Source organism: Dermacentor silvarum, chromosome 4 (genome assembly GCF_013339745.2).
Source record: "Dermacentor silvarum isolate Dsil-2018 chromosome 4, BIME_Dsil_1.4, whole genome shotgun sequence".
In the NCBI taxonomy this organism is placed as follows: Eukaryota; Metazoa; Arthropoda; class Arachnida; order Ixodida; family Ixodidae; genus Dermacentor; species Dermacentor silvarum.
Window position 1 is genome coordinate 64135056 of NC_051157.2, and position 23886 is coordinate 64158941.

Below are 23886 nucleotides of genomic sequence, written 5' to 3' on the forward strand. Positions count from 1 at the left end.
TTCGTGGGCGAACATAGAGGAACGGGCGGAAGATGGAATGGCTCCGCGATTTCTCCAGGGAAGAGAGTGTATGACTGGGATGCGAGGAAAGCTATCAAAAGCGGGCGACGCTCCGAATGCCGCTGGAATACGCGGCATGTTGGCCCAAAGTGCGTGGAATATGCGTGACATTAGAAGTTGCCCACCCGCCTCGTCCTATTCTTCTTTCGCCTACCTCTCCTTAAGTCTGTCACCCCATGTTTGCTGCACAAGGTCTAATGGGGGGATCGATGCTGGCTGCTTGCGTGGAGAATGCGTCTCAATCCGGAGGCAATGTAACTGTCTCGCTCAAGGCGGACATACGGACTATACCTTGGAAAAAAGGGAAGCCGTCAGCACTCGGCCGATACGGGGTGGTCACTCTTGGAAACATTAACCGCATCCAAAGCTGATTAGCTGCGGTGACGTCTTCGTACGCTAATTCGAAAGCAATGCTACTGCGCTAAAAGTTCGCGCTACGATTTGCGTACGCCTTTCGTGAAACGGATAGCGGTGGAAGAAGCTATCGTTACCGGTTCTATCGTACTCTAGAAAACTACATCCTCCCCATCTAAAAAATAAGTCGACATTGAACCTCGCCGCGCATTCTGAAAGTGTATGAGCAAACGGCGCTGTCGTCAAACTCGGACATCAAGCTCTCAATCACTCTTTTTTCGGGCTCAGCCTGTCATTTTAATTTATTTCTTTGCTCGAAAACGACTTGCCACGTCCGCAGTAAATTGTTTCATCAAACAGGCTTTCGCGCAAGACGTGAGCGAGGAGTGCAGATTTCTACGTAACCGTGGACGAGCCTACAGCTACGCGCGCGCGCGCGCACCCCGTTTGAACGGGGTTCGTTCGCTCACTGACAGCTCCGTTCACGCCCTAGGTATATACACACGAACAAAAAACAAAACAAACCAAAAAAGAAAAACCCCTGCAGTTCACTCCTGGCTACAATTGCAAACAGCATCGCCAGCGCCTCTGTCCCGCGAAGAAGCCCCGCCCGTTCCTCATTCGTTCCAGAGAACTCGCTTCGCCGTATATTCATGAGGCCCCGTGGCCGCGCCTTCCTCCGACTGCACACGCGTACACACACACACACACGCACGCACGCTAACTGCACGTGTTGTGATCGAAGGCCCCCTATCTACCACCACCAACGCGTGCCCTTTCAGAACCGTGGCACATCTGCAACTGAGTCGAGCACGAAAGCGGGCAACGACGGTTCCTCGTCACATGTAGTGGTGCAGTGGTCCAGTCCCGTCGCAGTTCTTTGTCTATGGGGCTGCACGAGTGCCGATAGGTTTCTCAACACTGCCCACAACTGCACTGCAGTGCGAGAGACGAAGGCCGCTCGCGGCGCGTGCTTAAAATCGTTCAGTGTAGTGAAAGCCACACGGCAGCGGGCGCTATATCTTATTACGGCGAGTTCCACAAAGCATGTATAGGCGGGCGCCCAAGAACGACTCTCGACCGTGGCGAGCGCCTTGGCTATCGCGATTGTCCAGTGTGCGGGTAGTGGCCAATCACTAATTATCGTGCGAGCGACCTTACGCAATCGGATTCCGTTTCGATGACCGTTGCCACAGCTTAGCCACCGCTGCATCGTTTTAGGTACAGGCAGATGCTCATCTAACCTAAACAGCACCGGTGGTTTCGCTGCCGCAATTTTTCGTCACGCGTTGAGAGAGGGTAAGGAAGAGAGACGTTGTGGAGCAACCCGAGAGCCGGCTCCTCCTCCGCGAGGCTGCAGGCTGACCGATCGTTTCATTCATCCCGGCTTACGCGGTCGGAACACCGCTATGCAAATGATAAAGTCGTGCCTTTATTTTGCCACGCCGAACGTGCGCGTGCGCACGCACGCATGCAATCAGGAAAGGCTGCGCCGCGCCAGGGCCCCCTAACGGCCTCCGAGGGCCCCCCTCACCTGCTCGGTCCCCCCCGTCTCTCCTGCCACATTCGTCCTGGACGCGAACGTATATACATGCTACGCACTGGAGAGAGCCTGCTGAGACTAGATCGACGCGCGCGCGCGTGGATTGGACGTACGAGATATACTCTTAATTTGAATTCTAATTTGCAGAGAACCCAAGACTTACGGCCTGGCAATTTAGATTAATAAGGCCGTCACGTACCTATCGCCCATTGGCAAAGGGGTTATCAGCTGCGTGCAGTCCTTCTGCGAAGAAAGCTGTGGATGATAATCAAATCAGCGCCGATACCGAAATAATTTACACCTCCCTGTTTGTCCGTATGCAGTCACCGAGTTGTATTGAACTATTCCCGTGGAGTTCACGAACTGCCTGAATTGCTGTCAGCCAGTTCAAGCACACGGTGCATATGATGGTGCTATGCAGTGAGCATGTAATGGCAGACAGTCACGCGACTATTACTAGTGATAGTAAACAAATAACAAAATTAGAAAGTACCAATCCCGCCTGGCGACTGATCTTTTAACTTATAGATTTATCAGATTATGCTTTCATGGCGATATTTTTCTAAACGGGTCAATAAATAATCGCAAAGAGCACCTAAATAATCGATGTGCACCCAGATTTCTGCGCGCTGTTCTTGGCGTATGTAGATAGAAGGTTCGAGTAAGCACCTGTGCAATTGTTATGGTTCCGAGTGTAGTATAGTAATAAACTTTAATAAAGAAATGAGCAGACGAGAATCTGCGCCCTAGGCGGGCGGCGTCCTCAGACCAGGCAGCTTGTCGTCGACATTTATCTTTACTACACAAATAATTTCTCGGTGGCGTTCCTGGGTTTGCCTTTTGACCTCCCTATAGTATAATTGAATGACAAGTACAGAGGTAATGCGAAAAGCACTTTCTTAAAACGACAACTCCTAATTCAAATAACTATCAATAATGCAAGATGTATGTGGTAGTTATATAGTTGTAGATGTTGCACATAAAAAGTTGTCGCAGTTTCGCCTGAAAGGCGAAGCATCAATTGCGATAGCAAACTTGTAGAGAGCTATACGGAGTAATGATATTAGCTTTATCAGCTGTATAAATTTGGACATGCAGCAGCATCGGCAACACGCAGAACTGTTGTCGACGCCATCGGCGTTTTGCCCGCGTTCGCTCAAAATGCGTGCGGCGTTGGTGACTGTTGCCGGAGCCTTTGATATAAATAGGCACTTCGTGCCGCAGCTAAACGTCGCCTCCCCCACGGCCTCTCGCGCGTCGGAAGAAGGCGCGTTTGCTCTACATATATGGTGATTGTAAAGGAGAAAAGAGACGCCTACTTCTGCAGCCCTTAAGCGAGCACGGCGCAGAACGCGCGTTTGTTCTCCGCCGTGCGTTCACTCCCCGTGAAAGACGCGCCCCTCGCGCCCTTTCACTCGCACATACAGCGTTCGGCGCGGAATTGGCGCTGAGCCGTGCTCCCTCAAGGGCTGCAGAAGATAGCGCCAACCTTTCCCTTTCCCTCAAGAACCACTTATCATCATCATCGGCGACGATTTCTTCTCCAAATGACGTCATACGGAACCTCACGGCGACGGCGACGGCGACGGCAGAAATCTGCTTTTGAGTGTCCATATAATTGCTATCGCAATAAAATTCAACAAATCATGATTAGTTGAAGGCTGGCGATGAAACTAGCGGAAAGGTTTTCGTGATGCAGATCCACATGCTTGACATTTCTTCCCGTGTTTAAAGAAGGCAAAATTGGAGATAAACAAAACGTTGAGAGAAGCACCATGTGCCACTTGTGGCTCGAAACAGCAATCGGAAATGTAACTTCTTCACCTTTTTCAATGTGTGAGAGATTCGGGTTACACCTACCCGATACATCTCACACAGTCCTGCATGCCATCTGCCACAAAGGAGAGCGGAATTTAATGAACCGTCCTTCTTTTGATCTAGAAAGTTATGTATCGAGCACAATCCACCATTACGGGTATACTTATCTCGATTTACCTCCGAGCATAAGTACACGTATGACACGAAACGTTGTCACGTATACAGCCGGCCAAATATTTAGTTGGACCACGCAGGCACCGAGCTTTCTGTCCTCCATGGCCTCACGACGGAAATAATTTGTGGCGCAGTCGATGTTAAGCACATGTTTTGTGAACATGAGCTTAGCAACTACCACCTTACCTCCGTCGTAATGCTCTAAAGGACAGAGGACTCGGCGCTTGCATGGCTTATAGCTTAAGATTTGGCTGGCTGAACGTTTCCTTTACTCACTCTTGTGTATTGAAACCATCCCCGTTTTCCAACTCTTGTCAGCCTCTTATGGTAGGATCCCCGTTGATAATAGTTAGGAGGTGAGGGGAATTGTGAAAGTAAATACAAATTAGCGGCGGCGTGCGCTATCGGCAGGGTCCGCGAGATTGGCCCAACGGAAGGCGGCGATACGCGGCCGGTGCCTTGGCTTAGAAAAGCCTTTCAAGCGCGCCAGCGCTCGAGACTCGCTGGGCCGCGGAAGATGGACGCGAAAGGCGTCTCCCGACGAACGCACGCGCGGCTTGCCGCCCCCAGACCGACAACGGCAAGAGACCGGAGGGTGAAAGCACCACTGCCGGCGCACCGGCGGCCGTTCTGCCAAGGCGCGCGCGGGCAATCCTCCACTGGTTCGGCGCCGCCGGTCGTCGACGCGCTTGGACGAACGCGGGCCACATCTGCCGCGCTGCATCCGCCGCCCTCTCCCGCTTCCTTCACCGCGCCACGCTCAAGACGCCGGCGGACGCGAGCCTTATTAAAGTCGGCCGACGCTATAAAATAAGAGCGGCATCAGCAGCCGTGGCGAGCAGACAGGCTCGCCTGCCTGCCGCTTGTCCACCGTTGTTGTGTACGATGCATACGAGGAGGAGGCGAAGGCTTCGGAGATAATGGGAGCACAGCGGCGTCACGGGCCGCTTCCGCGCAGACGAACGAGCGCGGCGTTGTGGCGCACGCCTAGGGGAGCCTGCAGCCGCCCGTAGCACCTTGCGAGGCTACGTGACGCAACACTCCGGTGTGCATGACCGTCCTCGCGGGCAGGTCGGCATGGTGCGCGCCCGCTGTCCGCGGCGCGTGCGAGCTTTCCGGTGCATGCGTGTACACCCTGTTGGCAATGAAGAGCTTTCCTTTCTCCGAGAACACCCCCAGCTGCGTATACACGGCGAGAAGCCGGGGAGAAAACTGGACGAGCGCGCGCATCTTTGACTAACAAGCAGGCGCGGCGCGTGGCGCGGCTCACGGCTTGCACAACGCGAGAGGATTCCATGTGGGATGGCGTTGTTCGGCGCTGTCCTAAAAGGTAAAGACTTGCGGAACCAATATGATTTGCACAATCTAGCGCGCATAACATTACCCGCCAAGAAATGACCCGTTTTGTGTGCGCGCGTGTGTGTGTGTGTGTGTGTGTGTGTGTGTGTGTGTGTGTGTGTGTGTGTGTGTGTGTGTGTGTGTGTGTGTGTGTGTGTGTGTGTGTGTGTGTGTGTGTGTGTGGTGTGTGTGTGTGTGTGTGTGTGTTTGTGTTGAGTGAGTGAGTTGGACTTGAGCACTTTCCCCGTCTTCCAATGGATCGATCGCCGTGCAGTATTGCCACTGGTCATCGCTCAGGGCATGAATGTTCCGAAGGATTGCAAAAATAATTATCCTGCCAGCGTATGGGAAGCTTCTGGGCGTCTCGATATCGGGCCCTATTTATCTTCTCTGTCATATCTCTGTTTCATCTGCTCCTTACGCACGCTTACCATCCAACAAGAGAAAAAAAATGTGCGCAATTAAAGTGAAACAGTGATAACGTTCGCACGAGATGAGCTCGTCATCTATATTCAGAGGCAGCGACATGTTGGCTAGATTACAGAAATCATCGTCGTCGTCATCATCATCATCATCATCCTATATTTATGTCCACTACAGGACGAAGGCCTCTCCTTGCGATCTCCAATTAACTCTGTCTTGCTCTAGCTGATTCTAATTTGCGCCTGCAAATTTCCTAACTTCATCACCCCACCTAGTTCTCTGCCGTCCTCGACTGAGCTTCCCTTCTCTTGGTATCCATTCTGTAACTCTAATGGCCCACCGGTTATCCATCCTACGCATTACATGGCCTGCCCAGCTCCATTTTTTCCTTTTAATGTCAACTAGAATATTGGCTATCCCCGTTTGCTCTCTGATCCACACCGCTCTCTTCCTGTCTCTTAACGTTTGGCCTAACATTTTTCGTTCCATAGCTCTTTGCGCGGTCCTTCACTTGTTCTCGAAATTCTTTGTTAACCTCCAAGTGTCTGCCCCATATGTTAGCACCGGTAGAATGCAATGATTGCACACTTTTCTTTTCAACGAAAGTGGTAAGCTCCCAGTCAGGATTTGGTAATACTTACCGTATGCACTCCAACCCAATTTTATTTTTCTGTAAATTTCCTTCTCATGATCAGAGTCCCCTGTGAGTAATTGACCTAGATAAACGTACTCCTTTACAGACTCCAGAGCCTGACTGGCGATCTTGAATTCTTGTTCCCTTGCGAGGCTATTGAACATTATCTTTGTTTTCTGCACACAGAAATATTTACTACCAATGACGATAGCTCGTCACTTCTGTAGTTTCGGCTTCGTGCTCCAATCTAATGCGCACACCGTTTGCTGAGTAAAATAACACGATTAAAAGTACTCGTTAGAATGGAATACACACGGTGATCAGCAATCATCATTAATTGATTAGTTAATCCATGACTACCACACAATTAGTGACGTTCGGCCACCGCCCCGAGTAATGGTCTGCCGAAAAACACACACACACACACATTATCTCCACTGCGCCGCATTTAAATATTTGAGCTCATCCCCATTTGGAGCCCACGGTGTGCTACATATCATGATATGCGGGGCGTGCACAAATGACAAACACAACACTATAACGCGCCGTTGTATCTCATTAAGCGGGGCGCTAACTATACGGTGCACGGCGTAATCGGTGCCCCTATGGTCTCCACCGAGAATCTAACGAGGCAGCTACGAAAGCGCGCGTAATCGCATGTGCGCGCACACACAAACACATGCGCACGTGCGAAGGGCATGCAGGCATGCGCACGTACGCGAACGCACTCCTGACAAGACCGTGCGTCCTACACACCCGCCTAACCATTCGTACCTTCATTTATTTTGCCTGACGCGCCCGGCAGGCACAAATTACCCTTCCACGCAGCGGCCAATCCGCTGTGTACGCCACCCCACTTTTCAGCACTCTTTCGCGCCTGGCTCCACACGCGATGCAAGAGACTGGGGGAGGACTGCGCGCTCGTAAATGCGCCCGCTGCGGAGACATCTGTGTTCGTGCGCACGATGCACGCGCCTCTTGCATGCTAACGAGCCACGAGCCAGCTCTGTCTGTTCTCGATAATACCGTGCAACGTGGTTCAATGCTACAGCCGGCGTCAGCTAATCGGGGGCCGAAATCAGTCCACGCTGTACGCACGCGACAAGAGCTCGTTGCTGGCTGTCGTTCCGCCAGCCTAAGTACATTTATCGATAACATCTACTAACTGTAGATAGCCCATAGACGGGTAATGCGAAATCTATGAACTATTAGGTTTGTATGAGGCCACAGCTCCACAGACGGTCTATAACTCTTTCTCTCTCGCTCTTTATCTCCGTAGCAAACCGCATTTTGCCTTAAAGGAAAAATAGTGTGGACACAACGGACAAACGCCGATATTTGTCCACCTGTCCTGCCCTGCAAGTTCTTCTTTGCCCCCCCCCCCCCCCCCCCCCCCTTCTTTTTTATCCATATGGACGACCCGCCAGTGGGCTTCTCCACGCACCTCCAGGGACCTCGGGCTGGACTCGTAATAAATGTGTCAGCATGCGGGCTGGTCACCGTCATCTCTACTATACTCTCCGTTTCCCCGCGCCATCGAAGCTTAGTAAATGCGCGTCTCAGATTAGCTTTAAAGCTGTTATTAGCTGGGACGCGGCTATCTGTGTTAGGGCATGCCGAATTTGCAAGAAAGCCTGCTTACGTAATTCTGCACATCGCATATTCGCCCGCACAAGTCAAACGTAGTCTGCCGGGTTATGGTCGTCCACTTTTAATGGACTCTTGTCTCAAGCATGAAGATACGCCGTGTAAAGGTAAAACGAACAGTAAAATATCTTCAATAGCGAAGTAGTGTATACGTCTACAGGCAATCTAAAATTGTTTGAATTTTTATGATATCTCTTTTTCAGACAACCAAACATTCTTCCAAAGTTTCTGACCAAGCACCACACCCTAAAGTAAACCTGATTCCTTTATTCGTAAGTAACGCACGCATCGCTTTCCGGTCATCTGTGAAGTTCGTGAAGCCGGCAGACCTTAGTAAGCGACTGCAGTTTCGACGTGCACCTCCGGACGAAGCGACAACCTCAACGTTTTCTCTCTTGTCTTCCTGTTCATCCCCTAACTCCCCTTTCCTTGCGTAGGGTAGCAAACCTTGCAACCTTGCGTCTGGTTAACCTCCTTACCGTTCCTTCGCTCTTCTCCTCTCTCGTTCGCAAGCGGGTATTGTTCTTTTCGTCGCTGTCTCTCATTATTTTTCAGCCAATTACGGAATTTTTTTTTTTTTCGCAAGGTCGGCGATGTGAGACTGCAGTCCGCACTGGCCGACGCCAACTCTCTAGCTTCCACAATGCTGCACTTTATTGCTGAGGCCCAGCATAGCTGGCGGGAGAGGGAGATTCGGGCACTGCGGGGCAGGGCGCAGTGGTTAAGTTAGCGGCGCACGCGAGAATCGTGTCTCCTCGAGGGGAACGCGTGCAAAGGTGACCTCTACACCTCGTACAGGCCGGTCACGGGCGGGCCGACTCCACGCGCCCGCAGGATGGACGAGCAAGACACGGCAGTGCCACCGCGGGCCAGAATTAATGCGTTCGCACGGCTGCGGTGACAGCGACCACGAGCGTATAAAAAGACCGAGAAAGAAAATAACTTGACTCAGCACCTAAGTATTGGATGCACGCACTGCAATATACACAGCGTGCGAAAAAAGTGCCGAGGAAACAAGTTATAACGTGCCGGGTTGAGCGCCACGAAGTGTAGCGCCTGTAGGACGAAGGCGAGGTGGCGTTCTGAGCGGTATATTGGGGGCGTTGGAAATGTCAGTGTTAAAGTATAGTTGTCGTTTCCACTCCCGCGAAACGAAGGCAATTGCAAGAAGTCGAACTCTTATAGGTCGCAACCCGATGGAGCCAAGTCGAACGGAATGCCAGACAGAAGGTGTTCCTTGTGCTTTTCGTTCGCAAATGTAACGATTGTCATTAAGTATGCAGTCGGTTTCAAGAATTAAATTGTGGGGTCTCGACGTCCTGAAAACTGCACAGCTGGGTTTCATGGGACGCCGTAGAAGAGGGCCCCATAGAAGTGTTGACCACTCGGGGTTCTTTACCATGTACCTAAATGTGAGTGCTCGAGCATTGTTGAATTTCGCCGCCCCCAAAATGCGCTCGCCTTGGTAGGGAAGCCAACCCGCGACCTCGGGCTTGGCAGCATGCCTGGTTTGGCTAAGGTCGTTCTCGCTGTTGCGACTGACTGGCACTTGTTCTTGCGAACCTTGCCGGCGTACGAGCTGAGCTTTGTCAATGCTGGCCCTCATATCGAGAGTCCCGAAGCACGATTTAAGTTCTTTAGAGCCAATGACGCGGGTAGGTCTGTGGAAAACTGCCTACAGCATAGCCTTTGTTCTACACATGTCTATATACCGTTCAGGCTCGGTTGAGTGTCAAGGTGTTACCCTATAGGTCACAATTTCATACTCCGTAGTTTATTTCTTTCCAGTTGCATGGCGCATTTTATCGAGCGTACTCGGCCAAGATGTATGTCGGGGACATTTCGAGGAGCCTATGTTTCACAGTAGCGCGAATTATCGGGCACTAACATCAGCGATTGATGACGAAGAAACACAGCAATAGAACTACAGACTACGAGCGTAGCAAATTGAGAAAGCGCGACGCAGACTCCCGACCGACTAATGGGCACCGAATAGCTCGCATCGTCGCGCACATCTGAATTCATTTTGTGATTACTCGTAGGGGACATTTATTTTTCTATACTTCTCGAGAAAATCGGATAACACCGAGAACACGTACTTTCACTTAGCATGCAGGTGTTCTGCACACCCGGAGGCAACGCCGCAGGCTTTGAAGGTCGTCGTAATGAAGGACGCCAGAATCAACGGGAAACCAATGTCTAAATACACGGTCTTTCTAACGATTCACCGCTACTTGGGTATGCAAATGCGGCCGCACCGCAGCCAAGAATCAAACTTATGATCTTCCACTCATCGGTAGGCAGCACTGATCGCTTGGAACGCAATTATTAATGTCATTGAAATCCTGCTTTAGTCGATTATATCATGGTACAGCTAGATTTTGGCACGCATATAGTCATCGGCAGTCATCGGCGCAGCCTAAAATGGATGCGCCTAGCCGCCAACGTTGGACGACGCCGTGCTGTCGGAAATACGTTACATGTGGTTGCCGCTTGAAAGTACATCTGGGTGCTTGGGTTCGCTCTGAAAATGCCTCATCGTTCCGAAATTCAGTTTCAAGTATAACTGAAGGTAATGTACCCGTTGCCAAGAAGCACCATGCAAATGCGCGCTCTAATAGCCTAAAGAAACAAAAAAAGACAATTTTTTATTTATTTATTTATTTTTAGGAGTACAGTAGCGTCGTCGGGCGCCATTAGCGGACTGTGGTGCAGAAGAATGTGGCCCCGGAAAAAAACTCTCCCAAAATATTATCCCTGAAAAAAAAAAATGTCCCCGGAAGAAATGGCCCTGGAGAAAACGATTTGTAGGGAAAAATCTGACTCCAAGTGAAAATGAACTGACTCCTTGAGAAAACCATCGTGTTAACCATCGGCACCTAAATACCAATAACTATTTTTTTTGCATTGGCGAGAGTTAGATAGGTGATAACAGAAAAACAAACTACAAGTGCGGCCGTCGCGAAGTCACAGGAAAAGATTCGATAAGCCGCAGATGGCGTCGTCATCAACAAGAGTAACGCCATATAACATAGCTAGCCTTTTTATCAGGAAGATGAGCGGCTCGGCTATTCACGAAATGTTGCCCGAACACTATTGTCCTTTCGGTACAGGCAACCAAAAATGGGATTGTTTGGCCAACAATTGTAACCAAAAAATTTTTTTCTTGTCAGCCCGGGAATGTTCTTACGTTCTGGAGACGGCCTTGTATGGTGACGAACGCCGACTTGCTACCCTTCTAAGGGTACAAGTCGGCTGACTTTCTCACGACTGACTCGGTCGTGGGCTATATTTATGGTGGTTGTCACTTCTTCAAACCGCAAGGCGTCGATCGCCTTCCACACTGATGGGTGGCTGCATGTGACCGTGCGCGACCCCGTTTGCAAACCTCCAGTTCCAGGCTTCGCCATGATTGTTTGTCCTGTGGCATTATTCATTTCATCAGACACATGCCATTCTCGACCTTTAAGTGGCAGTTGGAACGCGAGAGCGTCCAGCATCCACATAAACGTTCGAACTCTATAATCTTGTCTAGTGTTCCGCAGGATAATACCGTTCGTGTACCAATATTTTTTGAGTGACTGTGCGCTATAGTTTGTTATTTTCACGTGACGTTTGATTACAGCAATTTTCCCTGCTGTCAGCCGGCCTTTTGGGCCGTTTTTATCTACATTTCACGCGGGGCCATTTCTGCTCTTTCCGGGGCCGTTTCATCCAGGGCCATTTCTCCCGGAATCCAGTACACGCACATGCGATCTTATTCTACAAATATCTATAGGTTGAAAGAACGGTCTCGTTCGTATCAAATTAAATTGTGAGGTGTTACGTGCCGTATCCACGACCTGTTTATGAGGCACGCTGCAGTGGGGCACTTCGGATTAATTTTGACTAATTGATTTTGTTTTGTTCTTTTTTTTTTGCCGTGTACTCAACGCACGGTACACGAGCATTCGTGCATTCCGAGATCGCACTTGCGACCTCGAGTTCAGCAGCGCAATCCCATAGCCCATCAAGCTACCGCGGCGGGCCCTCGTTTATGTCAGTGTTCTGATTATTGTTACTATGTATTCACATTTGTAAGGTCACATTATATGAGCGAGTGTCAACAAGGGTGAAAGCTGCGCCAGTTGGCACGCGACTGAAGGTGAAAAACCAGCGAAAGACACAGCGTACACACAAGCAAGACGATGACGGCACGAGGCTGGAAATAGAACTGAATTTTCCGGGGAGATAAATTTTAGGGGCTTCTTATATCATTATGCATTGAAACACGTGCGTTAACCGACGGTCTTGAGCCTCAGTGACAAGTAATTACGTTTCTTGAGTGGTACTTTTTGTGTTGGCGGGACGGTTTTCACGGATGCACCAGAGTTGATACATTTTGTTATTGCCCGTAATAAAAGTTCACTGGCTAGTCCTTGGGCTTTCGGCCCATTATCTTCCTGCTTGTGTATGTTGTGTTTTTCGCTGGTCTTTCGCCTTCAACAGCGACAGGATCAGTTCGCGTTATACCAATGCATTTGTTCGCACCGTTGGCTCGAGATCAAGTCCGTAATGTCTTGTTCTATTCTCGTTGTGTGTGCGTTTACTGCAACAAACTCGTTACCCACTGCGGTGGCGTAGTGGATTTGGCGTTGCGCTGCCAAGCCCGAGGGCGCGGGACTAAATCCCCACCACAGCGGCCGCATTTCGATGGGGGCGAAGTACAAGAACGCCCGCAGTGTAGCCTGCATTGGGCGCACGTTAAGGAAACCCAAGTGGTCCAAATTAATCCGGGCCATGCAACTACGCCATGCAACGTATTTTCGACACATCTCTCGTTCGTGGTGTACCCGTGCGTCAGCGCGTCCACTTTACGCTGCGCGATGCCATTTCGCCTCAAATGTCCTTCCCGTCACTGAGTACACTGCGCGTTTCGGTCGTCATTACGGCACGGTAGACGGACAGCGTGAAATGGACGTGTCGACGCCAGTCGACGCCGCAGCCAACATACGTATCATGAGGTCGAGTTGCGGTCGAATTCGCGGACGTCACAGTCAGGAAGTAAGGCTGAGGTGCTTTGGTCACGTAATGAAAAAGTGCGGAAACTACGTCTGCGAAAAAAATGAATATGCAGTAAAGCACGACTACGAAAAAAAAAAAAAAGTTCCGAGGAAAACTGTGATGATGACCACAGCGGCCCAGGAAGCTCAGGAATGAATGGCGACAGAGCAGTGACAGTCACAGGGCAAGTGAAAAAGAAGAGAGAGATCAAGACTCATAAAAATATGTGAACTCAATCAATAATTTGACAACGTAATAAAATTCTGCTATTGAATTCAGTTATACTTAACAATAATGCCGAACGCCATTGTCGTAGCAAAAGAAACGAAAGCATCACAAGATAGATAGATAGATAGATAGATAGATAGATAGATAGATAGATAGATAGATAGATAGATAGATAGATAGATAGATAGATAGATAGATAGATAGATAGATAGATAGATAGATAGATAGATAGATAGATAGATAGATGTCCTCAAAGCTCTGTAAGCGAGTATTCTTCGATTCCGCTCCCACCGAAACGGAGCCTTCGAGCTCGGCTCCAGAATTCCATAGCGATGTGAGCCAACGCGGCGGGTAATAAAAAGAACAGACGGACAGTGGTGTTCAAGGCGAGAAAGCAGTAAAGTATAAGAAAATGCTAACAGCTGCTTTTCCTAGCAATCTCGCACTTTCTGCCGTCTCCACGACTTGCATAGAACTATATACATGCTGGCTCGGAACGGACGTGCTCGGGAAATGAAGCTTCTTCGCTTCCGCGTGCGCTGGGTTCTTCCGGTCTTCTCACGCGGGTGTAAATTCACCGCTGCGCTCTCACGGGCTCGCTGACTGCGCGGGCGAACAGGGAACACGTAGTACATGCTCAGGGCGAAATTACCTCGTGCAGGGTGGATATGGCCGACCGCTTCCGCTGGCTTTTCTTGTTAGCTACTCATCCCATCTTCCTTTGCCGCACCACGCCACCTTCCCCTTACACACACACACACACACACACACACACACACACTGCAATTTGTTCTTTCGTTTCATAGTGCACCTCATTAGCCATTGCTTATTCCACAGCACACACACACACACACACACACACACACACACACACACACACACACACACACACACACACACACACACACACACCACACACACACACACACACACACACACACACACACACACACTCTCTCTCTCTCTCTTCTCTCTCTCTCTCTCTCTCGCTGTAGTTATCTGGAGCCGGTTGTCCGGTGTTACCACAGTTGAGCGCGCTGCATACGTATTATTGTGTGCGCATGCGTGTGTTTACGTGTATGTGCTTGAATGACGCACTTATAGTCCGGGTCCACATCCAACAACAGAAGCATGCCGCCGCAGAAGGACACTGACACGCATAACAAGAAATGAGCTAGGCCTTTCATCCCACTATACTCTTCCTACTCACTTTAGTACCGCTATCAGTACCAGCGAAGGCAGCGCAGATAATCGAATATAGATGCAGGGTCGAGAAGCGCATTTGAAGAAACGACCAAGCCGCGGAACGACGGTTGGTGGCAGCTAATATCCCTCCAATAAATATGCGCAATCGGAAAGGACAAACAGCTCGAGGTAAGCCCACACTGCAACCCGGGAGGCATTTCGCTCTCGTTACTTAAGCCATTGCGTAGGAAAAAAGAAAAGGGGGATAAGACAGAAAATATATACGAAATGACTGGAAGCCAATTTGAGTCAGGTGCGCCTACACAACGGACACACCGCTCGCGATGCTCACAAGCGCTGGCTCATTCCGTCCAAGCCGACTCTGCGTCGGGAATGAGCCTAGCTTCCTTCCTCTCTGAAGGCGGGTGAATACGCCTTGTCCGCCGCGCCAGGTGTATACCTGCGTATCCTTACGTACACACACGCGCGCGCGCGCACACACATCGCTCGTAGACCTGCCGCCGACGCATGCGATCGCCGGCAGGCACGGCGCGAGCCCACTTGCCGACAAGCGTAATTAGGCTTCCCTCGAGGCGTGTCGCTCCTCGCACGCAACGACTGCGCGCTGTCAGACTCCTCCGGCTTCACGCAAGCCGTTCCCTCCTCGGCGCGCGCGCAAATGCACACGCGCATATACGGGTCGTTTCCTCTCTGTTTCGCGGCGTTTCTTGTCTACTTATTTCATTTTTTTTTTCGCGCACTTAGTTTTGATGGCGCGCGATGCGGGAGAGGTGTCGCTGAGAGAGGCCGTCCGGCAATTTCCGGCCGTTAAGCGGTTGCTTTCGTTCCGCCCGAAGAACGTCTTCTCTTTCGTATCGGAAGAGCCGTGGCTTTTGAGACCTCGCGATCGTCTCAGGAGGTTTTTTGAATCGACCAAGGACGACGCGCGCTGCACTGTTGGTTGATGATGCGCGGATCGTCGATGCGAAGCCCCTTGGAGATTGACGTCGTTGGTGCGTCAGCCGTATATGGCCGGAAGGCAAAGCGGCAAGATTGGCTATACACGGGAGGTTGGGTAATAATTGTTGCAGCGCGCCATGGTTTTGGGGCCCGAAGGCAACCATCGCAGCGGCGTGGTTTGCGCTCAATCCTATCACATCGAGTTTCTTGGCATGCAGAGGCGTATGCTTGTACTTTAGTTGTACCACTGAGCCTCCTACAAATATTGCCAAAGGAAACTCTGCCGATACGGTCGTTCTGCTACCACGAGAATGATTGTGAACATATACGCGTATAATAATTGTGCAGGTGTGGGCTTCAGATGTTCTTGCGGCGTAATTTATTGCGTTTTATCTGCTTAATTTCCGAACAATCGCACTTCCCTTGCTAATGGCGTGAAGACAATAGGTTTCTGGGCGCATGCATAACTATTGACATTTGCTGCGAGTATAGCGCAATATTTCGTTGAAAATGATCACCTTGCAGTCACAAAGCCGTTTGAAGCCAGAAAGACGAAGATTAGGCAAATCCGTGTACTACTCATCACTCTCGTGCTGGCTTAAGCACCATACCTGTACCTCCCGTAGGCACTACATATAGCGCCGGAGTTCTCTCCGGTAATCTTTGTAAGCTAGAAACTATATATAAGTTGTATACTCGTCATACTTCGACAAGCGACAACTATATATGCGAGATATACGCGAGGGTGTATTCGTAATCTCTATTAGAAACAAAGATAAGGCAGATGAGTGCACCTTTGTCCGTATACAGCGGTAAAGAGAAGCTGGTCGAAAGACAGCTCTCTTTCGTCGCCATCCTTTCCTCGCCATCCCACCAAGCGTTTTCTTTTGTCGCCGCGCCGAACCACTAAGTAATAGTACGTCAGCTAGCCATTCATCTCTCATTTACATAGCTAATACTGCGCAGCGCGTCTTCGAGCCGGCCTAAAGTCGGTGCGCAATTTGGTGCCGCCACCCGTTTTCATTTTGCCTATTAACATTGATCAGTAAACTGAAAACGCATTGCAATATTATTTAACCATTCGCAAGATAGAGGCACACCATGCGTGCTCTGATCGTTGCTTCAGAAATTAGGATTGTAAAGGCGATAGCCTGTGTATATACCGCGTGTCCCAGCTACCGTTAGCCAAACTGATCAACAAGAATAAAGATTTAAAGAACACGGTGCGTGATACGATGCTCGGTCGTCATAGGTCTGATAACCGAACACCGTAGGTCTTCAAATCGTATCTGGCAGCATGTTCTTTAAATAGACTTTTTTTTTTCGTTGAAGAGCTTGTCTAATGTTAGCTGTGACACCCCATAGAACGTAAGAGCAAGCGTTCAATCATGTATGCCGGTACTAAACATACAGAACAACTTAAAAAATTATTTGTTAATTAGTCTATTCGACTTCTGGATCAAGGCACGCGAACGCGGAAGCTTCACGTCTGATGAGCATTTCCAGGGTGCATGTAGGCAAATCGAGGGTAGCAATGTAAAAACACTCGTACGGCGGTTCATGCGTGGGCAAGTGGTAAAGTATACGCTCCATAACATATTTTGGTAGGGACGTATTCGGAGAGCTAGCAAGAATTCGAGTCTCCGTTAAGAAGAACACCCGCTACAATATCAGATGACAAGTGAATCAAAGGACAAAAGACAAATGAAAGAAACAAATGCAAAAGTAGAACGACGGGAAAAATGTGGCTTAGTTGTCCCGCGACAACTGCAGACTGAGAAATAACTTTTGGTGGATATGCTACCCATTACCATTTCAGGTGCGCGCTCACGATGACGTAACTTCCATTGGAGCTTTTGACAGGAAGCTGTCCGAAGATGAAGATATAATAAGCTTATGGCGTTAACGTAAAAGCATTTGCTGTCATGCCGGGGTTTTGATTCCAAGTCACCATCCCCGGGAGTCGGCACGTTCGGCCTCTCAGCGATGGCACTGAAAACTTCGCACTGCCGATTTTAGGCGATTGCATGTCCAACGTTGCTGTCGACAGTATTTGATGCATCTTTAAGGGAACATATATGCATGCTACTTCATTTACACAGATGTTATCGGCTGCGTATCTACTGGTGACTGCAAAATAATTGCACAGTCCAGGCCTTCATGAAAACCGACCACCAGACGCCTGGAAACACGTACGACCATTACCATTTCCGTATGTTGTAGGATTTCCCTCGCGTAGACAGCGATTGGAAAGCCAATGTCCAATCAAGCCAACGCTATAAAAGCGTCGTGGGTATATAGCTTCTTTCTACACAGCGAAGCACCAGCGCACTACCAGAACACGGTAGCCAGACATCATCGAGCTAAGAGCGGCGCTGTTACACCTGCCCTGACTGCGGAGAGATCGTGAGACCCATCGCGAAGCATCTCATTTGGGACTGCAAAGCCCACGATGTGACACGCAAAAGACACTTTCGGCGGGAAGAGATCGCCGGCTACGTGGAGTGTATTCCACCGGTGGACTATGGTGGACGACCTGCAAGGAGGACCGTCGCGCGGCCTGTGAGACTCTCGGTTTTCGCCAGGGAGTCGGGACTACTGCACCGGTTGTAGATACCACTCCTGGTAGATAGCTCGACGAAATACACCAGTTCTCTCACCCCCTTCAAGATACAGGCCAAAGTGCCCTCCTTACTGAATAAACGTTTCATCGTCATCATCTTCAGAGCGGCGACGAAGAAGCACAGAAGCGCTGGAGTGCAAGCATAAAATACGAGGATCGAAGGTCAAACGAAATTTGCGCTTGGAGAGACCTTCCGTCACCGCGTCGTGGCATCGACAGAAGTGTACAACATTACATGATTTGCGACTACGAACAGCTTATTAGTTTTCTTTGCATGTTAAGAGAGTGCATGCATTCTCTCCATCAGTGGCGCACCGACGAGGGGTGATTCGGGGGTTGTAACCCCCCCCCCCCCCCCCTGAGGCCGACTTAACCCCCCTCTTTTGTTTCACCCCTTTTCTTTCCTTACGCATTTGAGTACTGCAACTAAGATGTAAGACACGCAATCGTCTGCACACTCGCAAAAAGCGCATTTTTTGACAATTTCCCCCGAAGAAAGTGAAATTAGCGCTGTTTAGATGGTATTGGCAAACTGCCCCCCCCCCCCCCCCCCGGCAGAGATCCTGGGTGCGCTACTGCTCTCCATAACGATGCTTTTGCAGGCACGCATTGAAAGCGTTAGACCGAAATGTGGTCCACGCGCTATTCGATGATTCTTTCGGAGTCAAGTTTTGAACGAAAAAGAAGGAAGACGAAACGAAGGGAACACGAAATAAAGAATGGTCGACTTCTAGGGAAATCATTCGACACCACGACACAAGCAGTGGTTGCACGAGCTACGACAGAATTCACTATTCGCGCTCACTAAAGTGAGGCGAAGACACACAGCTCGCGTACTCACCTTGGAAAGGACGTGCCGTCTTCGTGCAGAAACGGTTCTCTTAGGTGTCAACGGCGTTGTCGACGAACGTAGTCAAGAGCTCCGGCGCACTCATTTTTTCCAGCACAGGAAAAGATCACGGAACCGAAAAAAAAAAAAAAAGAAACGCTGACGTCGCGCGGCGACGACAACCGACGAAGCAGACGACGTCAACGGCAGCGAAGACACACACACGGTCGTCGTCTGCTAGCGACGACGCGGTGGCAGTATCCTCCGAAGAACCGGCACATCACAGCCCAAGGGCCCCGACACTTCAAAAGGGGGGCAAGGGAGAAGAGGTGCGATACGCGAGCAGCCCACCAGCAAGCACACCACCACCAGCGAAGGCAGCACGAGCAAGTCCCGCGGACCGGCCGCCGATCTGGTTGTTCGGAGCGCAACTGTGCCGAAAGTGCTTGTCCGCGGCAGTCGCCCTCCCGCCGCGATTCTGAAACAGGCGGAGGCCGCCCGCCGAACGGAAATCTTGTCCGGCGTGAATAAGCTGTTCCGAGAGTTCCCGGGCGACCCACGAGCGAGGGCGAAATGCGAGAGGAGGGGGAGGGAAGGGAAACCAGGTTGCGTCGTCGACGTCGAGGGCGGTCTCCCATTGGAAACCCCCTCAGAGGCGAGAGCGGTGTTGCTCGCTTCGTGGAGGCTCACGCACCACCACCACTTCGCAGCGAGCGAGTGAACCTGCCGCACGGCGAGTCAGCAGCGAAGCACGGCCATCACCAGCCTGTAGACGTTTCTTACGACGGGAGACCGCGCGGCGACGGGATTTCCCTCCGCCACCCGACTAACTTCCCCTCGTCCACCTTTCGTTGAAGACGCAGAGACAAGCATCCGGTGGGGGGATTTTAATAAGTGTCGGAAAGAAGGTCCCCCCTATCGCTCTTATACTCCCTCTCTCTAAAGAAAAAAAAGGTGCAGTGTTACGATTCCGAAACGACGAAGTTGTTTGAACGCGACGTTAGAACTACTACTGACTGAGTGAGGGCACTGCGGGATATTAGCCAGCGCACGAGTTCGCGACCAGTGACAACACAATGATGGTTGAGCCTGCGAGCGACCTTCCTTTCATTCAAATATTCGTGCCCCTGTGATTAGCTAATGCCAGCCATGCCTTCGACATTACTGCACGGATTTGTTAAAACAGGGTACGTGGAAGGGAGCAGGTGGGAGTTAGGCGGCTGGCGCGCGCTCTTATTATCGCCGCCGCCCCAGCGTCGTCTTCCTCCTTTCCCAGCATGCGTCCCTCTCATTGATGCGCGGCCGCATCGGAATCCGACCGTGACGCAACAATGGTGCGTGCAGGGAATACTGCACACGCTCGCTTGTGACGTAGCGTTTCTCGAGCGGCATTCGATCGGTGGACACCCAACGCGACTACTCCAAAATCTTCGACGGTCTTCCGGTCAAATGGAGCGAGAAATGAGGGAGGTGCGAATAGATGTTGTAGGTGCGCCCTTCTATCGGATAGTTCGTGATGCGGGCGTAGTATTACAGGCGCCATAACCTGGAATGAGATCACCCCTGTCAATTCTTATCATTTCTTTTCCGCAGTTCTCAACGTTGGCCTGCGCTGGCGATAATGGAGGAGCAATCGGCCACAGGCCCTCTTCAAGATCTTGTAGTGCCCCCAAAAAAGAAGAAAAAGGAAGTAAATCTTGCAAATTTAACTGCGAAATCATTATAGCAGCAGGATGCGAGCCGAGGTGAACTCGCCTGACAACAAACATAAGCATTCAGTACAAGCTACGCCCACGAAATCACACTGCTTCTGCCCCTCCCTGTGTCTCTGGAGAGAGAAAGAGAGCAGTGATAAGGAAAAGGCGGGCAGATTAACCAACTGAACCCGGTTAGCTACCCTGCACTGGGAAAGTGTGAGAGATGAGAAGGTAGAGAGAAGTAAATTTCACAGTATGTACGCACACACACAACCGCAATGAAGCGTTCGTCGCAAGTGGTCATGTAGGCTGATCAATCTCAACAGACACAGCAGCTCTTATGAGGCTTCGCACATCGCAAACACGCGGGAACACGGTTCCAGCATCTTCTCTTCTGCAAAGTTCCTTTCATATAATTGCCCTAATGCTGTCCGAGAGACAAGACTCTCATCTTCGTATTATTGATGGGCCGTGAAGCAGTACGTTATTCCAATTACGAATGAATAGGGTTTGTAAAAGAAACGTGGTCCAAATCAGTTCCTGAGAGAAGCCGACATTGAATGAAGTTCACATTGAAAGAAAACATTTTCCATTGCATTATTAGGATGGCACCTACTACGCTGTGCACGAAGTGTAGACACGAGCGTGTCGCTGTGTCACTATTCACTGTGGTGTCACTGTCTCCCAAGAAAGAATGCCTTTAAATGTCTCCAGTAGACGAGGCTTTAGAAAATGAAACACTTCGACGTCGGAGTGACGCTTTCCAACTAACCAAAGTTCCTAAGCTAGTTACAACACAATCTACGCGAAAGAATTGTTGCAGATACTACGCACTGTGGGAATCAATGTTATGCGAAGCATTTTGCAGGTACCAGGGTATCTACCATTGGTTGGGGTTGTAGCTATGCGACTGTCCTGAATATAATATTCCGAGACAGTTCCTGGCGTCCGTTCTAGCGCACCTTGACAATAGACCAATGTCAATTGAAACGATTCTCACGTGCGTCGACCGAAGAGATCGCAGCTGAAGGCGACGAAAGGACTACATAGGTTTTTAAAAGAAACGGGCTTGGACAAGCGGCTGTGACAGTGATGTCACGTACCACGCAAGAGTGACGGACTGTGACTGACGATGAGTGTGCTGTGTTATGTGCTCTCTCTCTCTCCTCCCCATCTTTCATTCCCCCTCATCCCGCTCCCATGTGTAGGGTAGCAAACCGGTTGTGCTGAACTGGTTAACCTCCCCGCATTTCCTTCTCCACTCTTTCCTTCCTTCATTTGGGGTTGTAGCATTGTCTAGCGACGGTCAACGTTGTCAATGCCAACAGCCTCCAGTCAGCGCTTGCAACAAAGTGCTCAACAATGTCGCAATTTTCAAAAGGAAAGGTGCGGTAATTGCACGGCTAACACAGTTGGCCCTACAGCCTAGAGGTACTGTGAACGGTTAAAGATTAGATCATAACTCGCCCCACGACAAAAAAAAAAAGAGAAAAAGAAAATCCAAGGTCACCTAAGCACCTCTTATGAGTTGTGAATGCGAAAGCATTAATGTCTAATTTAATGGCGCTTCGCAGTTCGAGTTTTCCGCTGCAAGTAATGTACGTGCCATAGTGGTACGTGCTGCCCGAGCCAGCAAGCAGCAGCACCAGCAGCCCGCGGTGCCAACGCCGCATGCCTGCGACGCGTCGTCGCAAAGCCCTATCGCCTCACGCAACACCTGGCGCGCTAGTGCCGCAGCAGGTGTTCCCGTTCGCCCGCTCTGCTCCGCCGAGGAGCGCTCGTGCCGAGAGTGAGAGCGAGGGTGACGTGGCGTCGCGGCGACGCCCTCTCCCCTCAGGCAACACCTGGTGCGTCATCGAAGCAGCAGGTGTCCCCTTTCGTCCACTCTGCTCCGTCGAGGCGCGCTCGTGAAGTGCGTCACAACCCGCCGTGGTTGCCTAGTGGCTATGGTGTTGGGCTGCTAAGCACGAGGTCGCGGGATCGAATCCCGGCCACGGCGGCCGCATTTCGATGGGGGCGAAATGCGAAAACACCCGTGTACTTAGATTTAGGTGCACGTTAAAGAACCCCAGGTGCTCCAAATTTTGGGAGTCCCCCACTACGGCGTGCCTCATAATCAGATCGTGGTTTTGGCACGTAAAACCCATAATTTAATTTATATTTAATTTAAGGTGCGTCACAGCCAATGGCAATGCGAGTGTAGGTGCTGTTTTGTTGCTACGGATCCCAGACGCCGGCCGTTTCGCTCTACGGACCATGTGACGCTTTCGCGTCAAAATGAAATCGCCTTTACGTTTATGACAATGCAAAAGAAGCCAAAAAACAAGAATGTGCGATCGAGCTCTCAGACATTCTAAAAAGGAAATCTGGTTGGATGATTGTTGTTCAGTAGAAAAAAAGCTAAAGTCGGGACATTTGGCCGTCCCAACTGGGTCAAGTTGGGGCTCGGGACATTTACTCAACAGTCCCGGACTGTCCCGCAAAATTCGGGATGGTTGGCAACCCTACTTTCGAAACGCGAGCGTGTATTCGAACGTTTGTAAGCATGGCTCTTTATTATTATTATTATTATTATTATTATTATTATTATTATTATTATTATTATTATTATTATTATTATTATTATTATTATTATTATTATTATTATACATAACAACTAGTGGTATCTCTCAAGGATCAGTATTAGGACCACTCATTTAAAAAAATTTTGTTAACGACGTTCTTCCGCTATTCGGAGTTCTTCATTCCTTGTATATGCCGATTATATCAAGATTTTAAAGGACATTCACAGAGTTGATCACTGTCGCATCCTGCAGTTTCACCTATTGTCTTTTTCTAAATGGTCAAAGATAATAACCTCACATTGAATGCTGCTAAGACCAAAGTCATAACTTTCACACGCAAAACAGCAAGCATGTTTTTTTTTTTTTTCTGTAGATTCTGTACCATAGTGTAAGGCCTGTGAGATCAATGATCTCGTACTTTTTGATACAACCTTACACTTTCCAGCTCACACTAAGCGTGTTGCAATGCGGGTTAAGCGTTTTCTTGGTTCTGTTTGCAGGCTATCGAGAGAATTTAATCCTCCTACACCATTCCGCAAGTTGTACACAACACTGTCTTCCTCAACTTGAATATGCGTCGGTTGTCTGGAATGACTTTTCCAGATCCAAACGGGACATTATGTATCGGGCCCAGAAAACGTTTCTAAGCATATAATATCACCGCTTTGCTGACACGGACATTGGACCTTGTTGTAGCACTGTCGGTTATTGTAATGTCCTTTACTTCGTTGTCTACGTAATCGCGTTGACCTTGTGTTTCTTTTCA

At 49.9% G+C, this 23886-nt stretch overlaps 1 protein-coding gene across 1 annotated transcript in view; it reads right to left on the reverse strand.

Moving 5' to 3' along the window:
• Nucleotides 1–19667, reverse strand: part of LOC119450155 (ras association domain-containing protein 10) — a 55866-nt gene extending 36199 nt beyond the window's left edge. Inside the window, exon 1 of the mRNA XM_037713531.2 lies at nucleotides 18872–19667. The gene's annotated coding sequence lies outside the window, so the exon portion shown is untranslated. The remainder of the gene's footprint in view (nucleotides 1–18871) is intronic.
• Between the last annotated feature and the right edge of the window lie 4219 nt (nucleotides 19668–23886).